At 38.0% G+C, this 18,696-nt stretch overlaps 1 long non-coding RNA gene across 1 annotated transcript in view; it reads left to right on the top strand.

Moving 5' to 3' along the window:
* The window catches only part of LOC131802473 (uncharacterized), a 38,815-nt gene extending 22,538 nt beyond the window's left edge, over positions 1-16,277 (top strand). Inside the window, exon 3 of the long non-coding RNA XR_009342217.1 lies at positions 16,126-16,277. This is a non-coding gene — a long non-coding RNA (uncharacterized LOC131802473). The remainder of the gene's footprint in view (positions 1-16,125) is intronic.
* The last annotated feature ends 2,419 nt before the right edge of the window (positions 16,278-18,696 follow it).

Genomic DNA, 18,696 nt, shown 5'->3' with positions numbered 1-18,696 from the left:
TGCTTTTATAAAAACAACGTTTGTTTATTAGTGGAGAACGATGGTAATGTTTACCAGGGGGTAAGGCAGGGAATACCTAGGTTTCGGAAAGAGCCACCAATCCTCATCAGTTCCCTTGTTTTTTGTCTGGGATATTCTCCCCAGAATAATAATAATAGTAATAATAATAATAATAATAATAATAGTGAGTTCCCAGTTAAAACTAATAGCTTATTAAATACCAATCCAATAAGTGGTTACAAAATAATCGATTTTGGAATCAGTTTTTTTATTAAGTGGCCAAAAGTCGATAAAAGTCTATTATTGGACAAATTATATAAACTTTCCAAGTACAATAAAATTGTAGACATTAGTCACCTTGATCTAGAGTTATTATTTGTATAACGATTGCTCGCTAAGAACACCGTGCAACAAAAAAAACTTATTATATTAAATAGAGCTAAACAGATAACAAGTAAAAAATTGGTAAGTGCGGCCGGGCTGAACGTTGAATATACTCCACCATATGAAACGAATCAGGATGATTTCAAAAAAAAAATCACTTAAAAATTCTGTTAAAATCTTAAAAATACCAAATATCGGAAGGTGTTTATATATGGCGATATACAATATAGTGGACCTATATAGACAAATCTATTTCTGGGGGTAAAGTACTTACAAATAGCTCCTTGTACAGAATTTAAGAAAATTCCGTTTAAAAATGTGGCTAATTTCATCAAAATACCGAATATCGGGGGTACCGTTATATGGGGGCTATACGATATCGTGGACCTATATAGAGAACTCCCTGTCAGTGGGTAAAGGGTTCACAAAGAACCCCTTGTGTAGAATTTAAGACAATTCCGTTGAAAAATGTGGCTAAATGTGGGGGCTGTATGAAGACGTGGACCTGCATGCAAATATTGTTGTCATAGGCTGTATTATCCTCTGCGAACTTTAAGTATGTAATTTGAAATAATTCCTTTAAATACTGTCGCTAAAATCATGAAAATACCGAATATCGGAAGGTACCATTATATGGGGGCTATACGAAAATGTGGACGACATGGCCCATTTACGAACTTAACGTGCCTACTGGCAAACTATGCGAGACGGACAGACAGACAGACGGACACACAAACAGACAGGAGGACATCGCTAGGTCGCTGGATAATTATTTCGAGGAGTTATTAACGGAATGACAAAGTTAATATACCCTTCATAGAATGGTGGAGGGTTTAAAAAGCATGCACATATTTTTCGCTTGTGTACATAAATTTTGAATGTTATTTTCATAAAAATTACAGAACTTGGATATATAGTTTATTATGAGAATTATGGTATGGTGGTCACAAAATGTATGGCTTTAACCCTAAAATGTGTTTTTAATATATACTACTCGAACTCGTACTCGTATGAATTCCTGGCGTTTAGATAAGATTCCGACTTTTGACATCTTCTAGGGCCTACAGTAGAATTTTATGAAAAATAATTTTGTAGAGTATTTTTACTTGTTACGGAGACACTATAATTCTAAAATGCACGGATTCTGAGAATTCTTAATCCGAAAATTTCCCAAAGCTTGCTAGAATGGGGAACTTGTCCCCATCAAATAGCATCAAATTTTAGAATAAGTTTAGATTTGTTCGAATTGGTCACCTTTGTCACGAATTATGGCCTTCAAACGGCCAATGAAACTGTCACACGCTGCCCGAATATTGCTCTGCGGTATTTTGGCCTATTATTCCCGGCGAAGCGCTTGCTTGAGGTAATCGACACTTTGGTATTTTTTAGTGCCAACCTTGCTTTCCAAAATACTCCAGCCACAATAGTACATCGGATTGGTATCCGGAGATTGTGCGCTGAAAATGAAGCGAGTATCCTTATTTTGTAGCCATTCTTGGGTGGCGCGTTCTGAGAGCGATGGTGCTGAGTTCTGTTGGAATGTCCATGGTCTGCGGCCAAAATGTTTGCGTGCTCAAGGCTTTAATACACTCTCCAGAATATTTTCGCTATAATATTCGGCATTTATTCTGATGCCTCGATCGATTAAGACGAGCGGAGAGCGACCATTGGCTTTTATGGTGGCCCACACCATCACCAGTTCGGGTGGCCAACCGAAGGTGCACATTTTCAGCTGACCACTTTGGCAAGTATGAATGTAATATTTCGATATGTTCAGCTCACAAGCTATTTTTCGGCCACTGCGACGCGGGTTTCGATCAAGTCGCTTCTTTAATTTTCGAACCATTTCTGTTGATGTTGCTGTTCTTTCGTCCACTTCCTTGACGTCGGGCTACGCTACCAGCATCACGGTAACGAGCGATGGTACGAGACAAAAAAGATTTATTCACATTTATATGCTTGGGTGCTCTAACGATAGCCACTTGTGGTTTTCCAGTTAAATATAAGGAAATCACACTATCACGCTTGAATTCCATCACGAATAATTTTTTTCACCAAAATGCTTTTGTACGCTTGTGAACAATATATTGAGCTGCTACTGGAATAATTTTAACAGCTGTCGGGCGAGTGGCTTAAAGATGACAGCAGTCTGAAGTTGGTTGCTATCTATCCAAATCTGATCCGATCTCGGTAAAATTTGGCAGAGGTCTTTCTGAGCTGTATCTGATAACTGGTACCAAATAGCATTTGTTGTAGTTAGGACCCTACAACAAATGCTATTTGGTACACCAAGTCAAATGAAAAATATATATGGGATCTATAGCGACATCTGAACCGATTTTCAAAATTTGAAGAGCATGCTTCTAGGCTGCATTCGGTCGAATGTGCTGAAATAAAAGCTATTAGGGCGAATATTACACCTATGGCGCCCAATAAAAAATTAAATCGGACGAACATATACATGGATATGATTTGTGCAAAGTTTCATCTCGATCGGGCGACCCATACTTTCTTTACAAAAATACATGGACAGACGGATGGACAAGCATATTTGCTATTTTAAAGATTTTAGCAAAAATTTTGCGTAATCGCTTCAAATTTCGTATTTGAAGCTCGTAATAGATACTACAGCCTAAGACAGAAAATTGTGTGTGCAGATCCACGTCTTCGTATAGCCCCCATATTACGGTTTTCCTTTCAGCGGTATTTTTCGACGGAATTTTTTGGAAAATTTTTAAATTCCATCAAAATGGTTAAGGGTACCTGCTTTTTTACTCGTTTTTTTTTTCAAGTTTCAAAGTTTTTCAAAGTTTCGTTTTTTTTCAAACAGGGGTGTAGATTCTATAGAATTGCACGATATGTTTGACGTCCCAAAACACGAGCTTTAAGTTTTTCGAACACTAAGTTGCTTTCATTAGAGTCGGTGGCAAGAAGAATTGTAAAGCAATGTGCCAAGAACAAATATTTTCAATTTTAGAACTTCTTTAACTGTGTTCCAAAACCATTTGCAAATTTGTCTCAAATTTTTGCGATAATTTTACGATATTAGATTTAAAAAATTTTTTGCGAAAACTTCACTCAAAAGCAATTGGCTGAATTTGACATTCAATTTTGAGTAAATATTTTCCATTTGTATGTGAAATGCTTACGTTTTCTTTCGAGTTATCGAATCTAGTCACCATTCAATTAAAAGGCAGAAGGTTACTGAAACCCAAACTGAATTTCTTTCGAATAGGAAGCCTTTCGATTTTCATACAAAAACAGACCACTAGAATAGCTTCGGATTCGCCATAACCGACCTTTCTAAGCTTTTAAAACATAATTTTTTCAAAAATAATTTATTTTTGTGAAATCATTACTTGGATTGTTGGCATTAAATAGTGGCTCTTAGTGCTGGCCGTATTATCCTAGTGTTCGTGTTAGGATGTCCAGTCTTTTCCAAGGATTATTTGGCAGAACTTGCTTTCTTCATACTTGTTTCCTCTTGTATCTTTATTCTTGCCTGAAATGTTCCAACCTCTGGAGGCTTCCTTTATGTATGTCTCTTTCATGGTTCTGATTTGAAAAAACGGCCGACTCTGACCTTTGTTGTATTCCCATTACAACTTTATTTTTCCAAACTAACGTGATGAACATTTTATCTAATTGGTATTTAGGCATATACAATGATCAATTAAGTACCTCCATAATAAAGCAGGCCGATTGTTTACAAAACCGCCCTCTCGCCCTGGGAATTAAGAAATTAAACAACAAATTATTACCTGATGCGATGTACCACCCACAAAGCTATCAAATTGGTCAAACGAAATTGATTAATACTCTTTAATCTCTAAAATAGCCATTCCGACTGTCACTGCTCAATCATGTGACAGCGATTCCAATGATATTTGTTTACACTTGACCACCTCCAACATCAATCCGTGGCCAGAGAATGCTGGCAGGTTCAAGATTATCGTCGCAAACTCCGTTGCCGTGATACACGTCGAGCGTTTTATTGCTTCTGTTATGGCTATTCGGAATTGTTTATCGCCGCAATTCAATGAATCAATTAAAACAATAAATGTAACAAAGTGTCAAATTACACAATAAAATTCGGCATCAATCCGAAATTTAAGCCGCACTTTCTCAGAATAGCCAGGTTGTTAGAGGCGAGGAGACACTCAACTTACAATGGAAGAGTGGCTTATTTTGACAGACGTTCAATTCTGAATAAACCAAAACAAACAAAGTAACGAATACACCAAAGCAAAATGTCAATTGCTTTATTCAGATGAGATGGGATGTGAGATGAGCTGGTTTGAGTTGAGGCGATCAAACGCCATGCATATCCACAGCGAATCAAAAAGTCGTAAACTGACCCAATGACATGTTTGAGATGTGGGTTGGTGCACAACAATTCATATCACCATCATCATCGTCGTCATCGCCACTTTTTTAATATCCCTGCTACGCCACACACACGCCTGCCATTAAACACACAAGCATTTTTCCATCCATCCAATTTTGGACTTGGCTTAGAACATTTTAGCCTTCGCTTAGATCGAAATGTACCCACATGACCGAAGGTAAAAGCCATCAGACCATGCGCCGCAATAAACATAAAGTGTTAAAGGGGATAACAAAAATTATTGAAATGATCGATCTTATCGCCACTCCATAAAATCCTATGGCTGGTTATTCACAATCTTGTCTAAGTGCCATAAAACGCATCCCCAGCCCCAGAAAGGATGGACGACCGAGACACAAGTGATTCCTGTGGAAACAAAGTAATTACAATGACACAAACGTGCCACATTCGTCATAGGCATTCGTACACGTGGAGGATAAGAAAGTTGAATAACCTACAAAGAGACGATGAATTTTTGGTAGGATTTTTAAAGTGGGAGAAAAAAAAACACGTGATGCGATACGCTTTGAGGAGAAACAAGTAAAAAGTTAAGTTTTGCCTGATCGGACTTTTAACAGGCCCTCCATACAAGTTAAATTAAATATTTAGTTTCATTATCTTTAAAGTTCATTAAAGTACTTAGCTACCCCACCCCATGGCCATGGCTTATTTCGTACCCATAAAAAAATAACGAATATCGGGAGGTACCGTTATATGGGGACTATACGAAAACGTGAACCTATATATAATTATATTCTGTCACCGAAGCTTAAAACCATTACAAACAACAAATAACATTTTTTCGACAAACCCGTGGGAAAATATGGCAAAAATATCCCAAAACGTGGGCCTATGTATGCAATGTTCCGCCACTGGAGCTGGATCCCATAACGAACCAATTTTTAAACAATTTCATGGAAATTGTGGCAAAAATCGTTAAAATACCGCATATCGGTAGGTACCCAAAACGTGTACCGATATATCTCATTTTCAACACCAACCATCCTGTACACAATACAAACTACTGTGCGTACAGACGTACAGAAAAACAGACGGACATCGTTAAATCGACTTAGAATTTTATGCTGATCATGATTATATATACTTTATGGTGTCTACGACGAATATTTAGACATGTTACAAACGGAATGACAAATTATATACCCTCCTTTTCAAGTTGAAGAGTTTAAGAATAAACGTCGCACAGTGGGGTGAGATCCTCAGAAACGGAATTCAGTGAAGCATTCTATCGCTTGAAATTTTGCTCAGACATTAGCATTTTTTCGACAAACCCGTGGGAAATGTAGTAAAAATCATAAAAAATACCCTTATATGGTGGCTATCCCAAAACGTGGACCTATATATGCAATGTTCCGCCACAGGAGCTGGAACTCATAACGAACTACAATTACCAATTTTTAGACAAATCTATGCAAAAATCATCAAATTACCGCATATCGGTAGGTACCCAAAACGTGTATCGATATATCTCACACTCAATACCATACACAACGCAGGGTGAGATGAAAAAATCTGCAACAAAGTCAAAAAGCCAAAATTTTTAAATTTTTTTAAATTTTATTGAATGAAAGTCAAAAAAAAGTTCGGAAATAGCATCGAATTTTAGAATAAGTTTAGATTTGTTCGACTTGGTCACCTTTGGCACGAATTGTGGCCTTCAAACGAACAATGAAACCGTCACACTCTGCCCGAATGTTGCTCTGCGGTATTTTGGGCCATTACCGGCGAAGCGATAGCTTTAGGTGATAGACACTTTGGTATTTTTTAGTGCCAACATTGCCAAAATACTCTAGACACAATAGTCTAACGGATTGGTATCCGGAGATTTTGGTGGCCATTGTGGGCTGGAAATGAAGCTAGGAACCTCATTTTGTAACCATTCTTGATGGCGCGTGCTGAATCCTGTTGGAATTTTCAAGGTCTGCGGACAAAATGTTTGCGTGCAAAAGGCTTTAATACACCCTCTAGAATATTTTCGCGATAATATTCGGCATTTAGTCTGATGCTACGGTCGGTTAATACGAGTGGGGAGCAACCATCGGCTGTTATGGCGGCCCATACCATCACTATGGCCGGCGCTTGAGTTCTGGTGGCCAACCGAAGGTGCACATTTTCAGCAGACCTCTTTGGCTAGTAAACACGATCATTTTGTTTGTTTACAAACTGTTGGACAACGAATGTTTTCTCATCGGAAAAAAAAACCAAATTCGGCAGTTCACAACTTTCGGCCAAGCGAAGCAACTCTTTAGCTCTTTTGAGTCTATTTTCTTTCTGTTGCGGTGTAAGTTCTTGCACTTTTAGGAATTTCGATGGCTTTACCCCGAGCTCGTTTTTCAATATTTGTCAAATGGAATATTGCGATATGTTCAGCTCACGAGACATTTTTCGGCCACTGCGACGAGGAGTTCAATCAAATCGCTTCTTCACTTTTCGAACCATTTCTGCTGATGTTGCTGTTTTCTTCCGTCCACTTCCTTGACGTCGGGATACGCTACCAGTATCAAGGTAACGAGCGATGGTACGAGACACAAAAGATTTATTCACATTTAAATATTGGAGTGCTCTAACGACACTTGTGGTTTTCCAGCCAAATATAAAGAAATCACACTATCACGCTTGAATTTCGTCACGAAAATTCTCACCAAAATGCTTTTGTACGCTTGTAAACAATATAATGAGCTGTCACTGGAATAATTTTAACAGCTGTCGGACAGTGGCTTAGAAATGGCAGCAATCTGAGGTTGGTTGCCGTTTTTTCATATTACCCTGTGTAGGTCCACAATATCGTATACTCCCCATATATCAATATTCGGTATTTTTAAGATTTTGATAGAATTTTTAATGGATCTATTTTTTTTAAACTTCCTAATTCGTTCCAAATGGTGGAGGGTGTTCGCGACCAAACTTACTGCTTTTTATACTCTACACCACAAAGTGGTCAGGGTATTATGTATTTGTGCATTTGTTAGTAACAGGCAAAAGGAAACGAGATAGACCCATAGTTCCTTTGATGATCTGCATAGAATCCTATTCTGAGTCGATTTATGATTGTCCGTCTGTCTGTCCGTCTGTTCATGTATTTTTGTAAACAAAGTACAGTTCGCATTTATTGCCGATCCAGATGAAATTTTCCACAAATCATTTGTTTGGCCCAAGGACGAACTCTATTGAAATTGGAGATAATTGGTCAAAATTTAGACATAGCTCCCATATCCGCCCGGTTTGCCTTTTATTGTGCACCAAACGTGTAATATCAGCCCGAATAGTATGAAATTTTTCACATACAACCAAATTAGGCCTGAAAAAGTATGCCAAATTTGATCGAAATCAGTTCGGATATAGCTATAGCTTCCATATATATTGTTAATCTGATTTGTTATTTTGTCCTTCAGATATAGCTATAGCTCCCATATATATTGTTTATCCGATTTGCTATATTTGTTGCCCACAGCCGTAATATGCACAGGGAAATATATGAAATACAGCTCAGAAATATCTTTGCCAAATTTGATCAAGATCGGTTCAGATTTGGATATAGCTCCCATATACATCAAATGGGCAATACAAGTCCGAATTTAAAAGATACAAATGCATCGGCATATTTAGTCCTTTGAACTTTAAATTATAATTATAATCATAGCGTATATGATTGAATTCTCCCATAAAAACGTTTAATTGTTATGCGGAGTTCTACTAAATTAGCAAAGTGGTGTAGGGTAGGCCCCGCCCGACTTTAAGACTTTCTTTGCTGGTTTATTTTTTATATATTGCACGTCTTCAATATATAAAAATCACGGGAACACAAAAATTATTTTTTGTTCTATCTACTAACCAACCATGTTATTTAATGGTTATAATATTATCTCAATTGCTAATTTAACAAATATTACGATTTTGAATTAATTTTTCATTAATATTCAGTTTTAAATACAATAGTTGGCGCTTTACCTCGAGGAATTCTTAGCCAACAAAAGACGTTTAGCCACAGCCGACCAGAGTAGATTCACCCAAAAGATTATCATCTCAAACTCAGTTAAATTTTGATTTTTATTTGATTTGACATTATTTGAAATTTCTATCTCCGTTAGAATGTGTGTGTGTGTTTGTTTTTGGTCAAGTTATAATGGGAATATTAATCGTCTTAGCACTAATTCCAAAGAAAAACACAACCACTTCAAAGTTCTTGAAGATGATTTCCCCTCCATTTTCAAATGCTCTTTCGATATAAATTGTTGTGGTTGTTAAATTTCAATAAATTTTCATCTTTTTTTCAAAGAGGGACCAATAAAGGCAGATAAGTTATCAAGTTTTTGTTGGATCGATTTTTCAAGCCTCTAAGTGATTCGATCGATATGAAGAGGTAGCTTCTCGTTTATTCTCTTCTGACCTTCTCGGATGCCTCTTGGTCTGTGGAATTTTAATGGCTGTTCATTCCTTTGAAATTTATCACAACGAGATCTTCTATTCACCCAAATATTAGGGGTGTCGATTGCCATCGAAGAAATTAATCACCCATTGCCGGAATCGTTTTGAGTGCCAGCGTGTGTATGTGTGTGTGTGATTTTCGATTGCATGGCGAACAGATTTTATCGCAACACAAAAGCTCATTAGAGTGTCTAAATAGTGTGATAGAGCCCACCGCGAGCAGTCCAAGGGATAAATTTCGTTGAGATTAAAATTACACAAGTGGCCCCATTTTGATTTATGTCGGACACAATCCACATTGCCGGTAGTAGTCATTTGATGCAGTCTGTGTTTGCCAGGAGTTCCTTCGTTCCGACAATGAAATCTACTTTGATCGTTAATCATTTATCAGAAATTAGCATAACTTCACGGTCAGCAAATGATAAATGTTCATTGAGGCCTGTACTACGGTGGAGACAGGTGCTGGGAGTTAGTTATCTATTCGAAAGGATTCTATGCTAATTTGTTTCTGATAAAATGTGTAGAAACACAAATATTTACGGATCTGTTGAAGGGTTTCTCATGTTTTCCGATAATAATGGGCATGTTAAGTTGTATTACTGGAGAGAATTTAAAAATTGTCCGTGGAAAATGAAGGAAAAACAAGAAGCCGCAAACTGCACTTTGTTACAGACTGGATCCCATATTTAAAAGGTGTTCTTCTAAGAGCTTGCTGATTTGAAATTTATGTAAAACAAAATTAAAAAGTATTAGCCGTCTTTGCATTACAAGAAAATCGAACATTTATACCCAATTTTATGAGAAATCATAAATCCCATATTCATCTCAGGTTCCTGGTTGAGAGAAATGTTTAGATATAGCAAGTTGTAAAGAATCGCTGACTTGTTTCGCAAGTTATAAAAGATTTTGAGCCTTTGTGGATGAGGTGCCAGAGACAGGGTCAGATCTCTACCATCTTTATAGCAGATCTTGTGTTGATAGAAATATTGATATGTACCAAGTCTGAATTAAATCGGATGTTAGTTTCGCATTTTTTAAACTTCATGGATATTCAAAATGTTGACACTTTGTTGGGGAGTTACCAGAGCGGCCGAAGATATATATCATCTGTGTGAAATTTGAAGAAATTTGGATGCCTATTTCGACTCCTTTAAGCGTTTTGCTTTTCAAAATCTTGAACCCTAAGTGGGGGAGGTACCAGAAGGAATGGCCCTATCTCTACAATCTTTATAACATATCTTGTGTTGATGGAAATATTGAGATGTGTCTAGTCTGAATGGGATCGGAAATTAACATTTTGCGTTTTATGAGTTTCATGAATATTCAAAATGTTGAGCCTTTTGTGGGGCAGATACCAGAAGGAGTGGACCGATATATCTCATCTTCACAGCAGATCTTGTGTTAGTAGAAATAATACGATGGGTAAAATATGAAGAGAACCGGATGCTTAACTTGGATTTTATAATCGGTTTGGTTATTCAAAACTTTGACCCTTTTTGGGGGAGGTACCAGAAGGAATGGTCCGATATCTACCATCTTTTTAACAGAACGTGTGTTAATGGAAATATTGAGATGAGATTGAGAGCCAAGTCTAAATGGAATCGGATGTTAATTTAGCGTTTTATGAGCTTCATGGATATTCAAAATGTTGAGCCTTTTATGGGGGAGATACCAAAAGGAGTAGACCCATATATTCAATCTTCACACCAGACCTTGAGTTAATAAAAATATTGCGATTTGTGCAATTTTAAAAGAAAAAATTGGGGCAAAATCGGATCATACTTTCTCATTCTGTGAAGTAAAATGTTTTTTTTTTTTTTTAATTTTCGAACTTTTGTGGGGGAGGTACTAGAAGGAGTGGACCGATAAGGCTCACCTCCGAACTCGATCTAAGTTTGATAATAATATTACGATGTACCAAGTTTGGACCAAATCGGATACTTCCTTGGAGAGTTATCACGCACACCAGCCAGCCAGACAGACATCGCTAGATCGACTCCAAATGTCCATATTAAAAAAATCTAAAAAACTCCCTTTATACAAATACAGTATATCACTTACGCCACCTCTAACGGAGACTAGGTAAGGACAGGTATCATTGCAAAGAAAAGCTTAAACTTAATCTTTCCAAGTAATTTCAACGGATGAGATATTACAACAGCGAGACGAACTCTGGTAGGGTCTTGATCTTCGCTCTCATTAGCTTCCATATCAGCAACCAGGCCAAGAAGTAATGAGATTGTTCGTGAAGCTGGGGATAAAAGGTCACCTCATAATTGGATGTGATGCCAACACTCGCCATTTTCGATGGGCAGTAAAGATACAAATGCCAGAGGTGATCCAGATCTCTGTAGAAAGCATTCGCCAAAAAAGCATATTGAAATCCAAGACAGGCTCATTGGGTCAAATTTTGAAGAGTCTGTTTATTCGAGACTAAACCTTATGGGTGATATGACCTTAACCTCAGTCTTGGATATAGACGACTCTGTAAATGCCATAACGAGCGTCATGCTTGAGTGCCATGAGAAATGATGCCATGTTACCTTTTCAGGCAGGGAATGTTAACAAGTTTGGTGGTCCAAACGTTTGACAACATAAGGAGTGTAAACAGACATACAGGTTGTGTGAGGTTGCAATAACAATACCAAACATCGTACTGACTGGAAAGTCTATATGTCTGCCTTCAATAAGTACATCAGTGAGATCAAGAAGGCCAAGCGCAAGTCATGGGACTGCCTCACTGAGTCTATAGAGGATGTCCATTACCATTGGAAGTATAGCTTGAAGATGGCACATGGCACAAGAGCGTTTTATCTATTAACCAGAATTCAATTCTCAAACTGTGCAGATGCGTTAATCGACGCAATCCCCAATGTAATGGCGAGGCTGTGAACCAAATTAATAGAATTGTAAGTATTCCCAAAATTAAGCGTGTTATTGACACTTTCAACCCCTTCAAGTTACATATAACAGATGGTACTATTGCCATCATGCTACAACATGCATCACCGGCAATAGTGCAGATTCTGGGGGAGATTTTTAAATTCTTGTCAGTATCTATCGCACATTCCGGTGTTGTGGAAGAACGTCAAAGTCACTTGCATTCCCAAAGCTGGAAAACCAAGTTATTCACTTCTACAGACCTATTTGTCTTTTCTCCTATCTACTTAAAACCCTAGAAAGGTTAATTGATTTTGAAATCAGAACTCTACTATATCCAACCGCCATCAGCACTGCTCCACTTGTCTACATGATAACAAGTCTTATCACTTTGACAGCTTTTATCGACATCGGAGCACTTTTAACAATGCCACACTTGAATCTATTCATAAGTCGCTCTCTCTAAATTTGGTATCACAGCGAATTCGGCCACTGCGACGCGGTTTTCTATCAAGTCGCTTCTTTACATTGCGAACCATTTCTGCTGATGTTTCTGTTTTCTTCCGTCCACTTCCTTGACATCGGGCTACGCTACCAGTATCACTATAACGAGCGATGGTACGAGACGAAAGATTTATTCACATTTAAATGCTGGAGTGCTCTAACGATAACCACTTGTGGTTTTTCAGCCAAATATAAAGAAATCACACTATGCCGCTTGAATTCCATCACGAATAACCTTTTTTCTGGAAAATTCTCACCATTGCAAACAATATAACGGGCTGTTCACTGGAATAATTTTAACAGCTGTCGGACGAGTGGTTTTGAAATGACAGCAGTCTGAAGTTTTGCAGTTGCAAAGGTTCGATGTTCTTGTAATTTTTCCCATAACTATTTTTTTATCTGTAGATGAAGTATGAAAATGGAATAATTCGGTAGATTTTATCTGGTAGCTCACGCAAATTTTCTAAGAATGATCACATATCTAATATAAAGTGAAGAAAGTAGTTTATATAGTCCAAACGTGGCACCTCGAAATATTTATATCACATTTATTTAGGTCCCATACGAAATGGACATTATTGGCCCATTCCTGCGGAGCCTACTCCAAAGAGTATCAACAATTTCAATAATCATAACAGAAGTCAAAGTTAAAATATATTTTAATAATAGAACATTGGCTTGAGAGTATACAACTGTCGGCAAAATCGACTGATACTTTTTATTTTGTGGAAATTCATAGCAAGCCAATATATTGATAGGACATTTAACTTTCCACAAACTGTGCTCTGCGATGTTTCTGTAGATAAATAACATTTATTGGATCATTAGTTTAATAGCCATTGCATTTTATTCTTCAAAATCTTTTTAGCGAACTTTGCGATATTTTACATTGCGCATTATCATTTAAATATGTTATTTAGGAGTTTTTAAAGCTAACATTTTTTTAAACGAAACATTTCTTAAATCATTTTACAATTACTTGCACTATAAAGCTTTTGATTTACATAATTCACCCATACCCTGGACCAATGAGAATAATGAAGAGAATGTATTCCTTTTCAGTTATTTGCTGCCAGAATAAATGAACTTTAGACCATACTTTCATATTTCTCCGACATCTCCGAAGACATTCACACCACACACATGGCGATTACCTTCAATTGCGGTCGACGGACAAGCGCACAAAACTAATTGAACTCATAGCACACGTCATGGCCGTCATCAGCGTCACCATCGCCATCATCGTCTCCAGGCAGGAGTATGAGTTACACCAATCCAAAGTCGGATGACCCATTTTCCTCTATCATTTTATCATTGGACAACACTTAAGCCCTGTTTATGCCGGCGAACACCCCGGTAGTGTTCTGGACCTCAATGAGTGCCGTCGGTCGAGATGCGTCGGTCTTGAAGTGTTGAAAGCCACACTTTATGTGCTCTCGTAACCTCTCGATGTGATAATAATGCTGGCCATGGAAAGTACTGGTAGACCACAATATCAGGCGTTCATCGCTCGTTCACCGCCCAACAACGGCAATTTGTTTGGCTAGTTTATGGCACGCCAACGGTTCTTCTTCTCCTTCGTCATCGTCTTGGGCCATTCGTTACCTCGTAATTCCTAAGAAATTTATGATACATGAAAGGGCACACAAAAGGAAATGGAGAAATTGAACTTCGAACATCAACAATTTGAATTGAATTCACAATAAAAATAACAACAACAACGGCCACGATTTACAGACATGCGCAGGCGCACATATCGAATGTAATTGCTTGCCGTTTGTCCGCCTCATAGACGCAGTGTTTACATCGCGTCATGTAATCGAAATCGAATGGCCGACGTTCATATGTTACATATTTTAACGGCTTATGAGATATGTCAGGTTGATTTCCATTCGACTTTTTTCGAATCATTGAGGCGAGTTGTGGTTCACTGGAAGATATTATCGGATTCGTTTTCTTGCTATTTGCCAATCATTTGTTCCAGGTTGGCTGTGCATAAATGCGGGGGAGTGAGGAATAACAGTGCGCAATCAATTGCTCCGAAGGCATGGTGCCTTATCCCCGCAACACAGTGTCTGCATTTGGTTTCAGATGACAGGAAAAACATTCAATTTTTATTCAATATTAACAATATTAAGTGCTCACTACTTCGACAGCAAAAACTCGACCTTAAAATTTTAGATTCGTTGCAACAGTTCGTGTTAGGCCTTTTTAGTACTCAAAATGCACAATTTGTTCAGTTTGACATAGTTTTGATACGGCCAAAACGTGCCTCATCGAAATAACACTTTTAGACACTAGGTCTCTTTGGACCAAATCCGTTTCAGGACATTTGGAGTCGATCTATGTCCGTCAGTCTGGCTGGTGCGCACGATAACTCCCGAAGGTAGTATCCGATTTGGTCCAAACTTGGTACATCATATAATATCATCAAACTTAGATCGAGCTCGGAGGAGACTAATATCGGTCGACATTTTCAAAAAATATTTAACTGCACAGAAAGAGAAACGATGATCCAATTTTAATCCAACCTTGCAAATCCTACTATTAGCATCAGTGCTAGGTCAGGTGTGTAAATGGACAATATCGGTCCACTCCTTCTGGTACCTCCCCCATGGGTCAAAATTTTGAATACCCCTGAACCTCAGAAAACGCGAAATTAACATTGTATTCCATTCAGATTTGGCACAACTCAAAATATCTATCAACATAAGATCTGTTATAAAGATTTGGTTTTGAAAATCGGCCACGTTTTAGTATAGCCCCCTACATAATAGTACTTCCCAATTTTCGGTATTTTGGTGATTTAAGCGATTTGAAGTTCATAACGAATAATACTGCATATGACAGAAAATTATCCGTACAGGTCCACGCCTGCGTATAGCCCCCATATAACGGCTCCTCCCGATATTCGGTATTTTGATGATTTTAGCAACATTATTCACCGAATTCCTTTCAAGTGCCGCATTTGAATATTGTAATGCCTCTGCAGATCCACGTCGTCGTATAGACCCTAATATACATTTGGTATTTTTAAGATTTTAACATCATTTTTAACGTTTTTTTTTAGACAAATTCGTTCCAAATGGTGGAGGGTATTCAAAGTTCGACCCGACAGAACTTACAGCTTTTTTACTTGTTTTTTAATTTTTTGTACATATTGATACCTAATACCAAATTTAGTACCATTTGGTACGTTTCGTTCACGTAAATATTCATTCCCAAAACCACTTCATATCTCAAACCTACACACCAATATTGATCATATTTCAAATTTTAGTACAATTTAGTACATTCGTACATGTACGGTACGTATTTTCAAAACCACTTCCATATCTCGTCACTACCCACCAATTCAGACCCCAACAATAAAGTTTTGTACCATATTTTGTACTCTTGTGGTATTTATTTCCAAAAATAATAATTTGTACCAAATTTAGTACCATTTAGTACATACCTCAAACCTAGTCTTTTAACAATAATCCATACCTAAATTCCATAGAAATCTTATTTCTCAATTTCAGGATTCCAGCTCTATCGGCTAGCCACATTTCCAATTTGTTTCCAGCCCTATCGGTTCACCGAAATCCAAATTATACCAAATTAAGTACCATTTAGCGCACATAAGTACGTATTCCTACATGCCTCAATCCTACACTTCCACAGTAATTCTAATTCCAAATATCAGCTCTATCCAGCTCTATCTGTTCCAAATAAATCCAAATTGTACCAAAATTTGTACATTTTAGTACATATACGTATAAATTTCCAAAACTACCACCACATCCCAATTCCAAATTTCAGAATTCCAGTTAACCGTTCACATGATACGAAATGGTACCAAGTGTAGTACGTTTTAGTACTTTTCGTACACTTACAGTGCGAAATTCCAAAATCCCGTTGGTTCATCCATCATATACTCCATCAGTGACCGTCATTCCTTTGTATTTGACGAACTAATAGAGTTCTAGCTCTATTAGTTCGTCAAATACAAAGGATACCTTTTAGTAATTTTCGTACCATTCTAGTACGAATTTCCAAAAATCCAGCCTTATCTGACACCTTCAGACCAAGAGGGAACTTCACCCAAAGTTGCATGAATCATTAAGTCACTCAATCACTTTACTATTTCTTTAACATAGATACTGAAACAGGTCATTGGGAAGACTTCTTGGAGCTCCTCCTCGTACATCAGAATCAGGATCTTAGTGGCCGTGGTTGAGATGGGCGACTGGTTGTTCACATCCACCTACACCTCACTGTTTCCTCGGCAGTGTTGTTCATTTGTGTTAGGTTCATTTGGCATCTGATGGACTCAAAGCCATGAGAGGAAGCAATGTGGATCCGGGCCCCTCTTCTGGTGGAAGTGTGGAATTGGTGGGAGTATAAAAAGATCCGCGAAAAATGATTGTCAACTTATTCCAATGTTTTGGTTGATTATTTCCCGATGTTTCTAAATATTGTTTTGAAAAAAGGATGTATACATTTTACCGTTTCCAGCCACTGTGTCCAAACAGCCCAAGGGTCCAATATCCGAAATGCGTACCAATTCGCAAAAAAAATATAAAATATTCCCGACTTTCACATAAACTAAATAAAAATCTTAATATTTGCACAATAAATGTTACTTCACACCAATAACTTTGGACAAGCGTCCGGCTGCTGCAGTTAGGCAGCCAGTTATGCATGTGTCGGGTTGTGTTTAGTCAGATATTAAAATACTTGTAACTGGGGGGCATTCGGATTCAATAGCAATGAGCATCACCTCAGCGCAGCGAAATGCTAGACAACGCTAGAATCTGCACTCCATTGTTTGGCAGACAGAAAGACAAGAGACTGCCCAGATCAGGCCAGGGCAGACAAAGTCGTTCGTTTCGCTTAACGGCGAACATCGTTAATAAAAGGGCATTAAGGTTGGCCAATTGAAAATGTTATTGTTATATCAAACGACAAGGAACATTTCTGATCTCTCTCCCTCTCTGTCCTCCCAAACTCAGGCCAGAACGAAATTGCTTGGCCAAGAAAACAAACAAATTGCAAACTGGTTAACAAGAATCTTGTTTATTATTAGAAATGCCTGCTGCTGATGTGTGTAAACTTATTACGCCGCCACGAACGAATGAACACATCCATTGAATATGGAGGGGGGAGTGAGGCAAACTTAGTGTGAACAACAAGTAGCCAGGAAATTGGCTTGCCCTTCCTTCTACGAAACTTCTCCACTGGCCTAATGAAGTGATTGCTTTTGATGTGAAGTTACTTAAATCGATAACTAAAGGTGTCAAGTGGTCCATTACTCATGGCTATCTAATGATGATTTAGATGCTGCTGCTGCTGGACTACCAAACAACTGGCCAGCCAATAATCCTCTTCTCATGTTTTACTATTTCGCTATTGTTCTTCTTCTTCATTTTTTGTTACAGAGGATTAGAATGTAGCCTGGTTTCTGCCTTAGATTCGTTGCCTATCTTATTGGCCAAATGCCATACACATTTTTTCTGAATGCTTCCCGTCTTGTTAAATTGTGTTTTGTTTGTTTCCCCTTCCCCACCGTCACCACCACCAACAAAGAACATGTGTCGTCGGTGGTCATAATCAATGGGGCCGGGGCTATTGTGGCAATGACGATAATTCTTTTGTGAGATATTGTCATTCAGTAGCGAATGGCAAATTGTTTTAAGCAGATTTCATTGACACCTCTTCGCTGAGTGATTGCAAAAATGCACAAGTCCACAGTTGCGGACTATGACCCTTGGCGGTAGACGCCATTAACCCATTTTAATGTAGACGTTCTAGTTGCCGTGGCACATTATTTCCCTACATTCAACTTTAGGTGCCATCTGACGAAGATCCTATTAATGATACCGATCTACTCATTAGCGCGCCTATCGACCGACTTAGCAAAAAAATTCAAAAGGACTAACTGGACATTATCGGCATAGGCCAGGAGAATACTGCCTCAGAAAGAAAAATATATCATATAACATCCGACCGAGGAGGCAACACCTGCCAATACTTTGCAGCGCTTAAAAATTGGGCGAGAAACCTGAAAAAATGCGAACCCTACAAAACTAACGACCATTCTACAGCTTGGC

Source organism: Musca domestica, unplaced genomic scaffold (assembly GCF_030504385.1).
Source record: "Musca domestica strain aabys unplaced genomic scaffold, Musca_domestica.polishedcontigs.V.1.1 21, whole genome shotgun sequence".
Taxonomy (NCBI): Eukaryota; Metazoa; Arthropoda; class Insecta; order Diptera; family Muscidae; genus Musca; species Musca domestica.
This window is presented reverse-complemented; position numbering and strand designations above follow the sequence as displayed.